Source organism: Cetorhinus maximus, chromosome 15, assembly GCF_964194155.1.
Source record: "Cetorhinus maximus chromosome 15, sCetMax3.hap1.1, whole genome shotgun sequence".
Lineage (NCBI taxonomy): Eukaryota > Metazoa > Chordata > Chondrichthyes > Lamniformes > Cetorhinidae > Cetorhinus > Cetorhinus maximus.
In genome coordinates this window covers 69,273,004-69,288,115 of record NC_135893.1, presented here as the reverse complement: position 1 = coordinate 69,288,115, position 15,112 = coordinate 69,273,004, and the positions used below count along the sequence as shown (strand labels likewise).

At 43.8% G+C, this 15,112-nt stretch overlaps 1 protein-coding gene across 2 annotated transcripts in view; it reads right to left on the bottom strand.

The window, feature by feature from the left end:
* The window catches only part of sdk1a (sidekick cell adhesion molecule 1a), a 950,103-nt gene that overhangs the window by 231,959 nt on the left and 703,032 nt on the right, over positions 1 to 15,112 (bottom strand). The gene's annotated exons all lie outside the window — the stretch shown is intronic.

The window sequence follows — 15,112 nt, the reverse complement described above, 5'->3', positions numbered from 1 at the left end:
AATGTCATCCATCTGAAGAATGTGGCTGAGCCATCACAGATGCTATTAGCTTAGCAATGAGTGTATGCTCATGGAATTAGTCTGCTCCAAGACTTATGTTGGCTACCTTGTCCTGCCAAGAGAGGCCAAGGATATGTCTGAGACAGCAAAGCTGGAAACTGTTCTGCCTTTTCTCCTGCCTGGCAATTATTGTCGAAATCTCACTACAGTGGAGGAGTGTAATAAAGAAACAGGCATGGTCGACTCGCAGTTTGACATTCCCTGTTAAGTTACTATGTTCCACACTCCCTACTCAGCTTTGGCATAACAGCTGCGGCTTTTGCAATGCATGTTGACTTGAGTATCAAGTGAAAAATCGCTGGTATTGCAGAGCCTGGATGTGTGAAGCTGTCATCAGCCTCCAGTGTCATATTATAAATGCTGATGGTGGTATGACAACATCCTGGACCTTGACATTTGTATTCCTGATGCTGATGGTCAAACCAAACTCTTTTCCAGGTGTGAAAGAGTCTGTTCATTTGCTACTGACAAAATGTTCCTCGGTATGGAATACTAACATCACCAGCATAAAGCAACTCTGGACTTTGCATACTTTTGTCTTGGCTCTCAAGCAGGTAAGGCTAAACAGCTCGTCAGTTCTAGTATGTAAGTGGACACCCTCTGTAGATGAATGGAAGTCATCTGACAGCAGTAAAAAGAAGAGCTTGCCAAAGAATATCGGCACCAGAACGCAATTCTGTATCATCCCAATGCTGATCTCGAAGAGTTCCGATGTTACCCAGCTTGCGTTGAGCAACTTTGGCGGGCAATTTTCCAACAGCTTAGCCTCTGCTCACATGGTCAAATGCCTTGGTGAGGTCGATGAAACAATAAATAGTGGTCTCCTTTGTCCACAGCATTTCTATTATAGCTACCAGATTGAGAAAATCATGGCCTGGATCTTCCAATTCTGAATCTACTCTGGGATTCGGGGTAGAAGCATTCAGCCAAGATCTGCAGTCTGATAAAGGGAACATGGGGCAAATACCTTTCCCACAACATTCAGCAGGGTGATGCCTCAATAGTTGTTGCAATCACTGTGGTCACCCTTGTTCTTTGTACAGCAGTTAGTTCAGGTGCTGTAGGTGTGTCAGTTTCTGGTGCTTGATAAGTTCAGGCGGTATAAGTTCACCTGGAACTTTGCCAATGACAAGCAGGTCAACAGCTTTGCTAAGCTCCTCCACTGTGAATTCGGTATCTAGCTTTTTCACGACAAACAAGCTCTCCATGATGTCTGCAGCTTCCCCGGTGACAGTGTTCTCCTTAGAGTACAACTCAAGTTTATAGTCCATCCGTCCCTCCATCCGTTTGGTTATTTGCTTTCAGTGATGATCTGCCCCGTATTTGTTTTTAATGGAGCAGTTTTCTTTGCTGATGGACCTGTTGGCTTTTTGATCCCATTATACATGTCCTTAGTGTTCCCTGTGTCGGAGGACATCTGGACATGCTGATAAAATTGTAACCAATAGTCATTAGCGCAGTGTCTACTAGTCTGCTGGGTTTTACTTCAGGCAATTCTTAGTCCATTCAGAGTCTTCTCGCCTGGATTGCTCTTGTAATTAACAAGGACGGCTTGTTTGGCTTCAATGACAGGTTCCATTACAGTGATGTTAGCCTCATATCAGTCCGCGTTTATCTGTCCTTATTTCCCATATGTTGAGTGTAGTCTTGAAACATCTCCTATTTTACTTCTGCACTTTGTGGAAATGCTGGAGAGTGCCTGTTCAATTGAGTCAAGGAACTGTTGGTTCTGAACTGGATATGAAGTATAGCTGAGATTGAAATGCAGACAGCCTTTCTGCTTTGAATGGAGAAGCTTCAAGGGTTGCATCCTGACCTTGCTGCACTCTAGAGAGTAATCTAAATCGCAGTCAGTTCTGTGGTAGCTGCATGTGCTGAGGATGCTGTTAAGAGTCATAGAGTCATACAGCACAGAAAAAGGCCCTTCGGCCCATCGAGTCTGCGCCGGTCAAACAAGTACCTAACTATTCTAATCCCATTTTCCAGAACTAGGCCTTGCAAGTGCACATCCAAATACTTCTTAAATGTTATGAGGGTTTCTGCCTTTACCACCCTTTCAGGCAGTGAGTTCTAGATTCCCACCACCCTCTGGGTGAAAAAATTCTTCCTCACATCCCCTCTAAACCTCCTGCCCCTTACCTTAAATCTATGCCCCCTGGTTATTGATCCTTCCACCAAGGGGAAAAGTTCCTTCCTGTCTACCCTATCTATGCCCCTCATAATTTTATACACCTCAATCATGTGCCCCCTCAATCTTCTCTGCTCCAGGGAAAATAACCCCAGTCTATCCAATCTCTCCTCATAATTAAAACTCTCCAGCCCAGGCAACATTCTGGTAAATCTCCTCTGCACTCTCTCTAGTGCAATCACATCCTTCCTGGAATGCGGATTCCAGATTCCATGCAATACTCTAGCTGTGACCTAACCAGCGTTTTATACAGTTCCAGCATAACCTCCCTGCTCTTATATTCTATGCCTCGGCTAATAAGGCAAGTAGCCCATATGCTTTCTTAACCACCTTATCAATCTGTCCCGCTACCTTAAGGGACTGGTGGACATGCACACCAAGATCCCTGTGATCCTCGGTACTTCCCAGGGTCCTATCATTCATCATGTATTCCCGTGCCTTGTTTGTCCTGCCCAAGTGCATCATCTCACATTTATCCGGATTAAATTCCATTTCCCACTGATCAGCCCATCTGACCAGCCTGTCTATATCCTCCTGTAATCTAAGGCTATCCTCCTCACTATTTACCACTCCACCAATTTTCATGTCATCTGCGAATTTATTGATCAACCCTCTTACATTCAAGTCTAAATCATTTATATATACCGCAAACATTTATATCATTTATATATACCAACACCGATCCCTGTGGAACCCCACTGGACACAGGCATCCAGTCACAAAAACACCCTCGACCATCACCCTCTGCTTCCTGCCGCTCAGCCAATTCTGGATCCAATTTGCCAAATTGCCTTTGATCCCAAGGGCTCTTGCCTTCGTTACCAGTCTCCCATGCAGGACCTTATCAAAAGCCTTGCTGAAGTCCAAATAGGCTACATCAAATGCATTGCCCTCATCTACACACCTGATCACCTCTTCGAAAAATTCAATCAAATTGGTCAGACATGACCTCCCCTTAACAAAACCATGCTGACTGTCCTTGATTAATCCCTGCCTCTCCAAGTGTAGATTAATTCTGTCCCTCAGAATTGCTTCCAATAGTTTCCCCACCACTGAGGTTAGACTGACTGGCCTGTAGTTCCCTGGTTTATCCCTTCCTCCCTTCTTGAATAACGGTACCACATTGGCTGTCCTCCAGTCCTCTGGCACCTCTCCTGTGGCCAGAGAGGTATTGAAAATTATTGCCAGCGCCCCTGCTATCTCCTCCCTTGCCTCACTCAACAGCCTGGGATACATTTCATCCGGGCCTGGAGATTTATCTACTTTTAAGCCTGCCAAACCACTTAGAACCTCCTCCCTTTCTTTGCTAATTTCTTTAACTGTATCACAGTCCTTTATCTTTCCCAAGCTGCGATGTCTGAGTCAAGTGGGTCATGCTCAAGTCCTGTGCCAGGTCTTGCCCTGAAAACCTATTAGGTAAATACCCAGTCCATACCCACGTTGTCCCTCTCATTTGTGAACACCGGTGCAAAATATTCATTTAGAACCCTACCTACGTCTTCCAGCTCCACACACAAATTACCACTATGGTCCTTAATGGGCCCTACTCTTTCTCTAGTTATCCTCTTACTCTTAATGTACTTGTAAAATAACTTTGGATTTTCCTTTATTTTACCTGCCATTGTTTTTTCATGTCCCCTTTTTGCTCTCCTAATTTCCTTTTTAAGCTCCCCCCCTACACAGTCTATACTCCTCTAGGGCTTCTGCTGTTTTGAGCCCTCGGTATCTGCCATAAGCCTCCCTTTATCTCTTTATCCAATCCTGTATATCCCTCGACATCCAAGAGAGTCATATCTGGTGATGATCAGGTCCAACTGATGGCAATATCTTGACCTTCAATGTCTCCAAGACACCTTGTGTTATGACTTGTTCTTAAAAAGTGTTAGTTACACAAAGCTCAAATAGTCTCCGCATTTATCTTTCCCATGCTGCGATGTCTGAATCAAGTGGGTCATGCTCACGTTCCTTGCCAGCTCTTGCCCTGAAAACCTATTAAAGATGTTCTGTCTTTGGAATTTTGTTGACAGCAGTGTCAAGCTCCTCATAGAACTTGGCTTTCATCTCTATAGTAGAGTACAGCATCGGAGCATAGATACTCATGCGGTTAACTGGCACTGCTCAAGTTCAGAAGCAGATAGGCAGAACATGTTCCAAATCATTTACCAGAAGTTCTATAATTGAGAGCAGCAAGTTCCTTACAGTGAAGCCTACATCAAGGTTCAAAATACATGGGGAGGGGGAGGGCAAATTCGCCATGGAAACCTCACAAACAAGCCTGTAAAAACTCAAAAGACAGAGGTGAAAAGTTCAAGAAAGGTCACCCCTTTAATTGGAGGAGCTGTGAGCATGGAAGACAGAATCCATGAGGAGCTGCTTCTCCAACTACAGGTTCCCTCTCTCCTGCTCTTGTTGCTCCTCCAGAAGCAGAATCCATGATTAGAGAAGTAGGAAGGGCAGGGAGGTAAGGAATCTATGATTAGGGGTCAAGGAACAGTGCTTAAATTACTACACTTGAGTATTTTTTTTAATATAGCCCAAATGTATTTTGCAATTACATTCATTACATTGCAAGAAAGCTCAGAAGCTTGGATGGTAACTAAATAAAAATAAATTACACAAAAAATTGAAAACATTGAAATACTGAATTGCGGACCATTCACTTCCAACCAGCTCTGAATAAAACTTTTGTGCCACACGCGCCTCAGTTACACTGTGAGAGCTCGAGAGAGGGGTGATGAGAGGGGAGGGTCAGAGAACTGGGTGAATGGGAGGGTTGGGGCGGCAGCAAGCGGGAGGGGTGGCAGTGGGAGGGTCTGGGAAGGAAGGCAATGAGTGGGAGGGTTGAAGATGGAGGTCGTGAGCAGGAGAGGCAACGAACTGCAGGGTTGGGGATGGAAGCAGCGAGCGGGAGAGGCAACAAGCAGCAGGGTCAGGGAGGAGGGCAGCAAGTAGGAGGGTCATGGAGGGAGGTGGTGAGCAGGAGAGGATGCGAGTGGGAGTGGCAGGGAGGGGGGTGGCAAGTGGGACAGGCAGGGAGGGAAACGGTGAGGCAAAAATAACTTTCTCTGCAATAAACAAACATTGGCTTGTGGTGTAATATGTCGGTACGCAGTGTGCCAACATTGTGGAATAATGGAAAATGGTTATAATGACATACTAATTAATTACCACATTAGCTGTCCTCCAGTCCTCTGGCACCTCTCCAGTGGCCAGAGAGGATCTGAAAATTAATGTCCTCCCGTGCCTCCCACAGCAGCCCTGGGATACATCTCATCTGGGCCTGGAGATTTATCCACTTTCAAGCCCGTTAAGACCATTAATATCTCCTCCCTCTCAATGCTAATTTGTCCAAGTATATCACAATCCCTCTTCCTGATTTCTTTACTCATGTTGTCCCTCTCTACAGTGAATACAGATGCAAAGTACTCATTTAAAACCTCACCTACGTCTTCCGGCTCCTCACACAGATTGCCATGTTGGTCCCTAATGGGCCCTACTCTTTCCCTGGTTATCCTCTTGCCCCTAATATACTTATAAAATGCCTTTAGGTTTTCCTTTATTTTACCCGCCAGTGATTTTTCATGTCCCCTCTTTGCTCTCCTAATTTCTTTTTTAAGTAACCCCCTGCACTTTCTATACTCCTTTACAGCTTCCGCTGTTTTGAGCTCTCGGTATCTACCATAAGCTTCCCTTCTCTTCCTTACCCAATCCTGTACACTCTTCGATATCCAGGGTTCTCTGGACTTGTTGGTCCCACATTTCACCTTTATGGGAACATGTTGGCCCTGCACTCTCACTATTTCCTTTTTGAATGAATCCCACTGCTCTGATGCAGATTTTCCTACAAGTAGCTGCTCCCAGTCCACTTTGGCCAGATCCTGTCTTATCACATTAAAATCGGCCTTCCCCCAATTCAGAACCTTTAATTCCGGTCCATCTTTGTCCTTTTCCATAACTACCTTAAATCTTACTGAGTTATGGGCACTATCACCAAAATGCTCCCTCGCTCTACTACCTGCCTGGCTTCGTTCCCCAAAACTAGGTCCAGAACTGCCCCCTCCCTTGTAGCACTTTCTACGTGCGGCTTAAAAAGCTCTCCTGGATACATTTTAAGAATTCCGCCTCCTCTAAGCCTTTCACGCTTTGTCTATTCCAGTTAATATTGGGGAAGTTAAAATCCCCTACTGTTATTACCCTAATATTTTTACACTTCTCTGAGATGTGTCTACATATCTGCCCTTCTATCTCCCTGGCTGTTTGGCGGTCTATAGTACACTCCCAGAAATGTGAGTGCCCCCTTTTTCCCCAGTGATCCAGGAATTTAAAGCGCTCCCTCCTGCACCAACTCTTAGGCCACGCAGTCATTTGCTCTATCCGCCTATTCCTATACTCACTAGCACTTGGCACTAGAAGTAATCCAGAGATTACAACCTTTGAGGTCCTGCTTTTCAATCAGCTACCTAGCTCCTTAAATTCTTGTTGCAGGACCTCATCCCTCTTTCTACTTATGTCATTAAATTCAACATAATTACCAGAAATTCAGTCCGTCTCCCCGACTGAAAATAATAAGGACATAAAGAAGAGGAGCAGGAGTAGGCCATTCAGCCCCTCAAGCCTGTCCCACCATTCAATAAGATCATGGCTGATCTGCCCCGGGGTTCAACTCCTCTTTCGTCCCAGCTCCTCATAGCCCTCAACTCCCTGATATTTCAAAAATCTATCTACCTCCTCTTTAAATACTTTCAGTGCTCCAGCCTCCACAACTATCTGGGGTAGAGAATTCACTACCCTTAGAGAAGAAATTCTTTTGCATCTCAGTTTTAAATGAGCACCCCCTTATTCTGTAACTATGTCCCCTAGTTAGAGACTCCCCCCCACTAGTGGAAACATCTTCTCAACATCGACCCTGTCAAGCCCCCTCAGAATCTTGTACGTTTCAATAAGATCACCCCTCATTCTTCTAAACTCTAATCAATAAAGGCCTCACCTGTTTAGCCGTTCTCGATAAGTCAACCCGTGCACCTCAGGAATCAGCTTAGTGAATCTCTTTTGAGCTGCCTCCAATGCTAGTATATCCTTTCTTAAATACGGGGACCAAAACTGTACACAGTACTCCAGGTGTAGCCTCACCAACACCCTGTACAGTTGTAACAAGGCTTTCCTATTTTTAATCTCCGACCCCTTAGCAATCCAGGCCAAATTCCATTTGCCTTCTTAATTACTTGCTGCACCTGCATGTTAACTTTTTGTGTTTCATGCACAAGAACACCCAGTTCCCTCTGTGCTGCACTTTTTTGGAGTCTCTCTACATTTAAATAATAAACTGCCTTTTGATCCTTCTTACCAAAGTGCATGACTTCACACACTTTCCTACATTAAACTCCATCTGTCAAGTTTTCACCCACTCACTCAACCTGTCTATGTCCCCTTGCAGATTGCTTATGTCCTCATCACAACATGCCCTCCCACCTATTTTTGTATTGTCAGCAAATTTGGATACATTACACTCTGTCCCCTCCTCGAAGTCATTAATATAAATAGTAAATAATTGAGGCCCTACGACTGATCCTTGTGGCACTCCACTAGCTACATCTTTCCAACCTGAAAAAGACCCATTAATTCCGACTCTCTGTTCTCCGTGTGTTAACCAATCCTCAATCCATTTTAATATATTACCCCCAATACCGTGAGCTCCTATCTTGTGCAATAACCTTTTATGTGGCACCTTATCGAATGCCTTCTGGAAATCCAAATACACTACATCGACCGTATCGCCTTTATCAACTCTGCTTGTTATATCCTCAAAGAACTCTAGTAAATTTGTCAAGTGTGATTCCCTTTCACAAAACAATGTTGACTCTGTTTGATTGTGTTAAGCTTTTCTAAATGTCCTGCTATTTCTTCCTTATTAATGGACTCTAGCATTTTCCCAACGACAGATGTTAGGCGGACTAGCCTATAGTTTCCTGCTTTTTGTCTCCCTCCCTTCTTGAACAGGGCGTCACATTAGCGGTTTTCCAAGCCTGCTGGGACCCTCCCGGAATTCAGTGAGCTCTGGAATATTTCAACCAATGCCTCCACTATCTCTGTAGCCACTTCCTTTAAAACCCTTGGATGCAGGCTATCAGGTCCTGGCAACGTGTCTGCTTTTAGTCCCATTAGTTTGTCAAATGCTTTGTCCCTCGTGATAGAGACTGTTCAAGATCTTTCCTCCCATTTTCCTGAAACTCTGTGTCCAGGTAACTCTTCCCCCTTCCTGATGTGTCGCAGTGTCCACAGCTCGGACTCCAGGTCATCAACTCCGAGTCAAAGTTCCTCGAGCAACCAACACTTGCTGCAGATGTGGTCACCATGGAGCGCACTGGCATCCAACAACTCCCACATACAGCTGCAACACATTGTCTGCCCAGCCATCTCTATTCTATTTAATTAATTAATTTGGATGTTAAATATTTTAACAGTGAATTTCTTAACTGTACTCTTCAGCTGTAACAAAGGCATGCTATAAAATATTGAAGAAATGGGTTAGATACACCCAAGGGAAGAAGGAGCCTCATGGATTGATACAACTCAAGAGTGAGCCATTTGGCATATTAAACTTGTTGTAGCTCTTTGAAAGAGCCATCTAATTAGTTCCACAACCATGCTCTTTCCATTTGGCCAATAAAATTTTTCTTTTCAAATATTTGTCAAATATCCTTTTGCAAGTAATTGTTCAGCTTCCACTACCCTTCCAGATCACAACTTGCTGTTAAATTATTTTTTCTTCATGTTGTCCCTCATTGTTTTTCTAATTATCTTAAATCTGTCTCTAATGTGACTGACCCTTCTGTCACTGAAAACAATTTCTTCTCATTTACTGTATCAAAACCTTTCGTGACTTTAAACACTTCTCTGAAGCTGAAGCAATTATTACAATCAGCAAGCTGGTGAAGGAACTCAAACGTGGACAAGTTCCTCTTGGAAGGAAGGACTATACATCTGCTTATGTAGTGATAAGATTTGTATCGCAGTTTGCACAATCAATGAGCAAGCTACTGTACAGTGAATTTATCCCGGGTGTGACTGACTTCATTCATACCAGCTATGCTTATTATTTTTCTGCTTGCATATTCCATTTCCCAAGTTCCATATTCTGCAGCTTCCCATTGAATGTCATTGCTTGATTCAATCATTCATGAGTGACACAAAACTGCATCAGCCACACTAGAGTCTCCATGATCAACCATGCAGAAATTCATTTGGTCTGTTACTAACTTAGAAAAACTGCTTCTTATGCCTGTCTGTTTTCTGTTTCATTATGGCCAGGATTTTCCCGTCGGCGAGTGGACAGAACTCCCAAAGTCACCGCGCCCCATTTAAATTTTCAGGTAGGCGGGGACGCAGCAAAATCAGCTGTGCACCTGCCAACCTGTCAATGGTCAATTGAGGCCATTGACAGAGTCATTTAAATAATTAATGGATCCGCCCGTCCAACCTTAAGGTTGGCAGGCAGGCCAGGAGCCCTGGTGGGCATTAGAAAAAGCATGAAACCTCATCCGTGGGTGGGATGAGGTTTCATGTAGGTTTTAAAAATTTAATTAAAGTGTTTTCAAAAGTTATGGATATGTCCCAACTCATGTGACAGTGTCACATGAGGGGACATGTCAGGGAATTTTTTTTCTCTATTTTAAATTTTTTTTACTGTAGAGCGAAAGATCGCTCTCTCTGTTGAGGGATGCCCCCACCCCGCACAGTGAGCGCATAGCGCTTCCGTGCGGACATCATGCTGGGCGGGCCTTAATTGGCCCGCCCACGTAAAATGGCCGCCTCCACGCGCCTGCTCTTCAATTTCTCCCCCAACAGGGGGAAAATTCTGCCCTATGTCAAATAGTTGGGATTTTAGATGAATCGGATCTTAGTTTATTATTGGGAATTGTATTTAGAATCTAAATTTGAGAAGAAATACCAAGGAACTAATGAAAAATGGTATCCTGAACTCCATATGAAAACCAAAAAGGAGCCCCAAAATCTGAAAAATAGCATTGAAAAATCAAAAGGTTGCACTTGACAAAATTAACCTAGGCAGTTTTCTTTCTTAAAAGAGCCACCAAAAAAAATTATTTTGACCCCTGGCCTACACCCTGCTCACGTTTCCTTCGAACTAGACCAAATGAACATCTAATGTTTTTGTTCAGTGATCCACTCTGAGTGAGCCTGATCCCTTGTAGGGAAGGTATGCCAACATTCAGTCTATCAAGTTCCAAGTCGATCACAGCTGTCTTGCGGGCATTGTCGACTGGCTACAATTAATCTGTCAGTTCCATGCATATGGTCCTGATGGTCAGCTTGCCAACTGAAGAGCTGATATCTTCTTTCTTTTCATTTATTTATCTGTTGTGATGGATTTGGTCTACTTGTTCAATTGAGACTCTAAGCTCCATGCACTAGTTCAAGCAGGTGGGTTGTGACAGCTCAGCACCTCACTAGTCGGAAGCTGGCTTAAGGTAGTTGGGCAGTGGGATGGGATGGCCCCTACCGCCATCAGAGACAGCCCATGGTACCCATTCTCAAATCAAGTTGGGCTTATTACTCATAACTGCTGTCTCTCGTGTTTTAGTAGCATTCTGCAGTGAAATTGCAGTGTCCCCTCCAGGGCAGAGGCCTGGCAATGGAGACCCTAGGCTGCCCAAACATTATGAAGCCCCTCTCAACCTCCCCAGTTGGTCTAAAGGAATGCAGAGCACTTAGGTTGGCACTGGCTTGGTCGCAGGGCTTGATGGAAAGGTGACATATTTAGGCATCAACTCTGCCTTTGGGTTCTACTCGAGATTTCTCGTTAGGGTTTACTTCCTTAGGGAGGATGAGCGAACTGACCACAGCCCCCTGGTACAGGGAGCCATTCACGTGGGGGGAGGAAAGAGGAACGTAATAGTTTTTTAAAAATTCATTCACAGGACGTGGGCTGCACTGGCTGGGCCAGCATTTATTGCCCATCCCTAGTTGCCCTTGAGAAGTGGTGTTGAGTTGCCTTCTTGAATTTCTGCAGTCCATGTTGTGTAGGTGCCCCCACAGTGTTGTTAGGGATGGAGTTCAGGATTTTGACCCAGCAACAGTAAAGGAACAGCGATATGTTTCCAAGTCAATATAGTGAGTGACTTGGAGGGGAACTTCTAGGTAGTAGGGGACAGTGTAATTAGGAGGATAGATACTGTACTCTGCAGCCATGAACGTGAGTTCCGAAGCCTGTGTTGCCTGCCTGGCGCCAGGGTTAAGGACATCTCCTCAGGGCTGGAGAGGAACTTGGAGTGGGAGGGGAGGGATCCAGTTGTCGTCGTTCATGTTGGTACCAACATTGAGAGGACTAGAAAGGAGGTTCCGCTGAAAGAATTTGAACAGCTAGGGGCTAAATTAAAAAGCAGAATCTCCAAGGATTACTACCTGAGTCACAGGCAAACAGGCATAGGGTAAATAAAGTTAAAAGCGTGGCTCAAATATTGGCGTGGGAGGAATGGGCTTCAGTTCATGGGGCACTGGCATCAATACTTGGGTAGAAGGGAGCTGTACCAATGGGACGAGTTTCACTTAAACCTGCTGGGACCAGTGTCCTGGTGAATTGAATAACTAGAGCTGTACAGAGGGCTTTAAACTAAATAGTGGGGGAGAGGGTTCTGGAGAGGGGATACGTAGGCTAACAAAGTGAAAGGATTTGGCAGCATTGCAGGGCAACTGTTTAGGCATTGATACGCAGAGTGTGATAGGAAGGGACAGGCTGTACAACCGTAAAAAAACAGCAGCAAATAGAATCAAAGGGGAAAAAATAGTAAAAAAGCAAAATGAATGGTTCGTTACATAAATGCACATAGTACTGGGAACAAAATAAATGAATTAACGGCACAAATAGAGGTTAATGGGTATGATCTTATAGCTATTACAAAGACATGGTTACAAGGAGGTCAAAGCTGGAAACTAGATATTCAGGGGTATGTGGCTTTTCGAAAAAACAGGCAGAAAGAAAAGGGTGGTGGGGTAGCTTTGTTAGTACGAGATGGAATAAGTATGATAGAAAGAAATGATCTTGGATTGAAAGATGTAAAATCCATAAGGGTGGAGGTAAGAAATAATAAGGGGAAGAAGACACTGGTGGGAGAAGTCCATAGGCCCCCTAACAGTAGTTATACTGTAAGACAGAGAATAAATCAGGAGATAATGAGGGCATGTACATTAATCATGGGTGACTTAATCTTCATGTAGATTGGGAAAATCAAATTGGCAGAGGTAGCCACTAACAAGAATTCATAGAATGTATTTGGGATTGTTTACTAGAACAATATGTTGTGGATCCAACCAGGGACCAGGCTATTTTGGATCTGGTAATGTGTAATGAGGCAGGTTTAATAAATGATCTCAGAGTAACAGGTCCCCTAGGAAACAATGACCATAAGCATGGTAGAATTGAGTATTCAGTTTGAGAATGAGAGACTTGGGTCGGAAACAACTATGCTAAACTTAAATAAGGGTAATTACAAAGGAATAAGGGCAGAGTTGGCTGGAGTGGACTGGGAAAGGAGTTTAGCAGAAAAGACAGTTGATGAACATTGGCAGACATTTAAGAAAAATAGTTCATGACTCACAAGAAAAATATATCCTAGTGAGGAAGAAAGATTCTAGAAAAGGGATGAACCAACCATGGTTAACCAAGGAAGTTAAGGATAGTATCAAATTGAAAGAAAAAACATACAATGTGGCAAAGATTAGTGGTAACCCAGAGGATTGGGAAAGTTTTGAAAACCAACAAAAGATCTTCAAAAAAATTAAGAGGGAGAAAATAAACTTTGAGGGTAAACTGGCAAGAAATATAAAAACGCACAGTAAGAGCTTCTTTAAATATATAAGGAAGAGTGGGGTCAAATTGAACATAGGCCTTTTAGAGAACAAGGCTATGGAAATAATGATGGGGAACCAGGAAATGGCAAAGGAGTTGAATAAATACTTTGCATCAGTCTTCACAGTAGAAGACACTAAGAACATTCCAAAAGTACTAAATAATCAAGGGGCAAAAGGGGTGGAGGAAAGAGAAAAAATACTAGGGAAGCTAATGGGGCTGAAGGCCGATAAGTCCCCTGGACCTGATGGGTTGCATCCTAGGATATTAAAGGAAGTAACTACACAAATAGTGGATGCACTGGTAATAATCTTCCAAGAATCCTTAGATTCTGGAAAAGTCCCAGAAGATTGGAAAACTGCCAATGTAACACCCTTATTCAAAAAGCGAGGGAGACAAAAAACAGGTAACTATAGGCCAGTTAGCTTAACATCTGTCACTGGGAAAATATTTGAGTCTATTATAAAGGATGTAATAGTAGAGCATTTAGAAATACATGATGTAATCAAGCAGAGTCAGCATGGCTTCATGAAGGGGAAATCATGTCTGACAAATTTGTTAGAGTTCTTTGAGGAGGTAACAAACAGGGTAGACAAAGGGGAACCAGTAGATGTAATATATTTGGATTTCTAAAAGGTGTTCGATAAAGTACCACGCATCAGGCTACTTAATAAGATAAGAGCACATTGGGTGTTAGGGGTAGTATATTAGCATGGACAGAGGATTGGCTAGCTAATAGAAGACAGAGAATTGGGATAAGGGGGGCATTTTCAGGATGGCAACCTGTAACTAATGGAGTGCCACAGGGATCAGTGCTGGGGCCACAATTATTTACAATATATATTGATGACTTAGATGAGGGAAGTGAATGTACTATTGCCAAGTTTGCGGATGACACAAAAATAGGTAGGAAGACAAGTGGTGAGGATGACACAAAGGGTCTACAGAGGGATATAGACGGGTTAGGTGAGTGGACAAAAACTTGGCAGATGGAATATAATGTGGGAAAATGTGTGGTTATGTGTTTTGGCAGAAGTATAGAGGAGCTGAATATTATTTAAATGGAGAAAGACTGCAGAAAGCTGCAGCACAGAGGGAGTTGGGAGTCCTCGTGCATGAATCCCAAAAAACTAACATACAAGTTCAGCAGGTAATAGAGAAGGCAAATGGAATGTTGGCCTTTATTTCAAAGGGAATGGAGTATAAAAATAGGGAAGTCTTGCTAAAACTATGCAAGGCACTAGTTAGACCACATCTAGAATGCTCTGAACAGTTTTGGTCCCCTTAGCTAAGGAAAAATATACTGGCATTGGAGGCAGTCCAGGGAAGGTTCGCTAGTTTGATCCTGGGTATGGAGGGATTTTCTTATGAGGAGAGGTTGAGTAGATTGGGCGTGTACTCATCGGAGTTTAGAAGAATGACAGGCGGCCTTATTGAAACATAAGATTCTTAAGGGGCTTGTCAGGGTAGATGTTGAAAGGTTGTTTTCCCTTGTGGGAGAGTCTAGGGCATAATTTTAGAGTAAGGGGGTCACCCATTTAAGACAGAGATGAGGAGGAATTTCTTCTCTCAGAGCTTAGTGAATCTGTGGAATTCTTTACTGCAGAGGACTGTAGAGGCTGGGTCGTTAAGTGTATTCATGGCTGAGATAGGCAGATTTTTAATCAGCAAGGGGTTCAAGGATTATGGGGAAAGGCAGGAAAGTGGAGTTGAGGGTGATCAGATCAGCCATGATGTCATTGAATGGCAGAGCAGGCTCAATGGGCCAATGGCCTACTTCTGCCCCCACGTCTTATGGTTATGAGCACCAGGCTGTGTCCACATGCCAGTGGGCCTGTGCACTGCATGTCAGGGAGCCAAACCTGCAAGTTCCTCTGAAAGTATATCCTGGGGCTGCAAGGGACCCAATTTCTCTGTGTCAACATGCAGAGCACAGCAGAGGACTTGCCAATGGAGAGGCTGTGTATTGATAGGGAGACTTATGCATTTGGCTCTCCTGT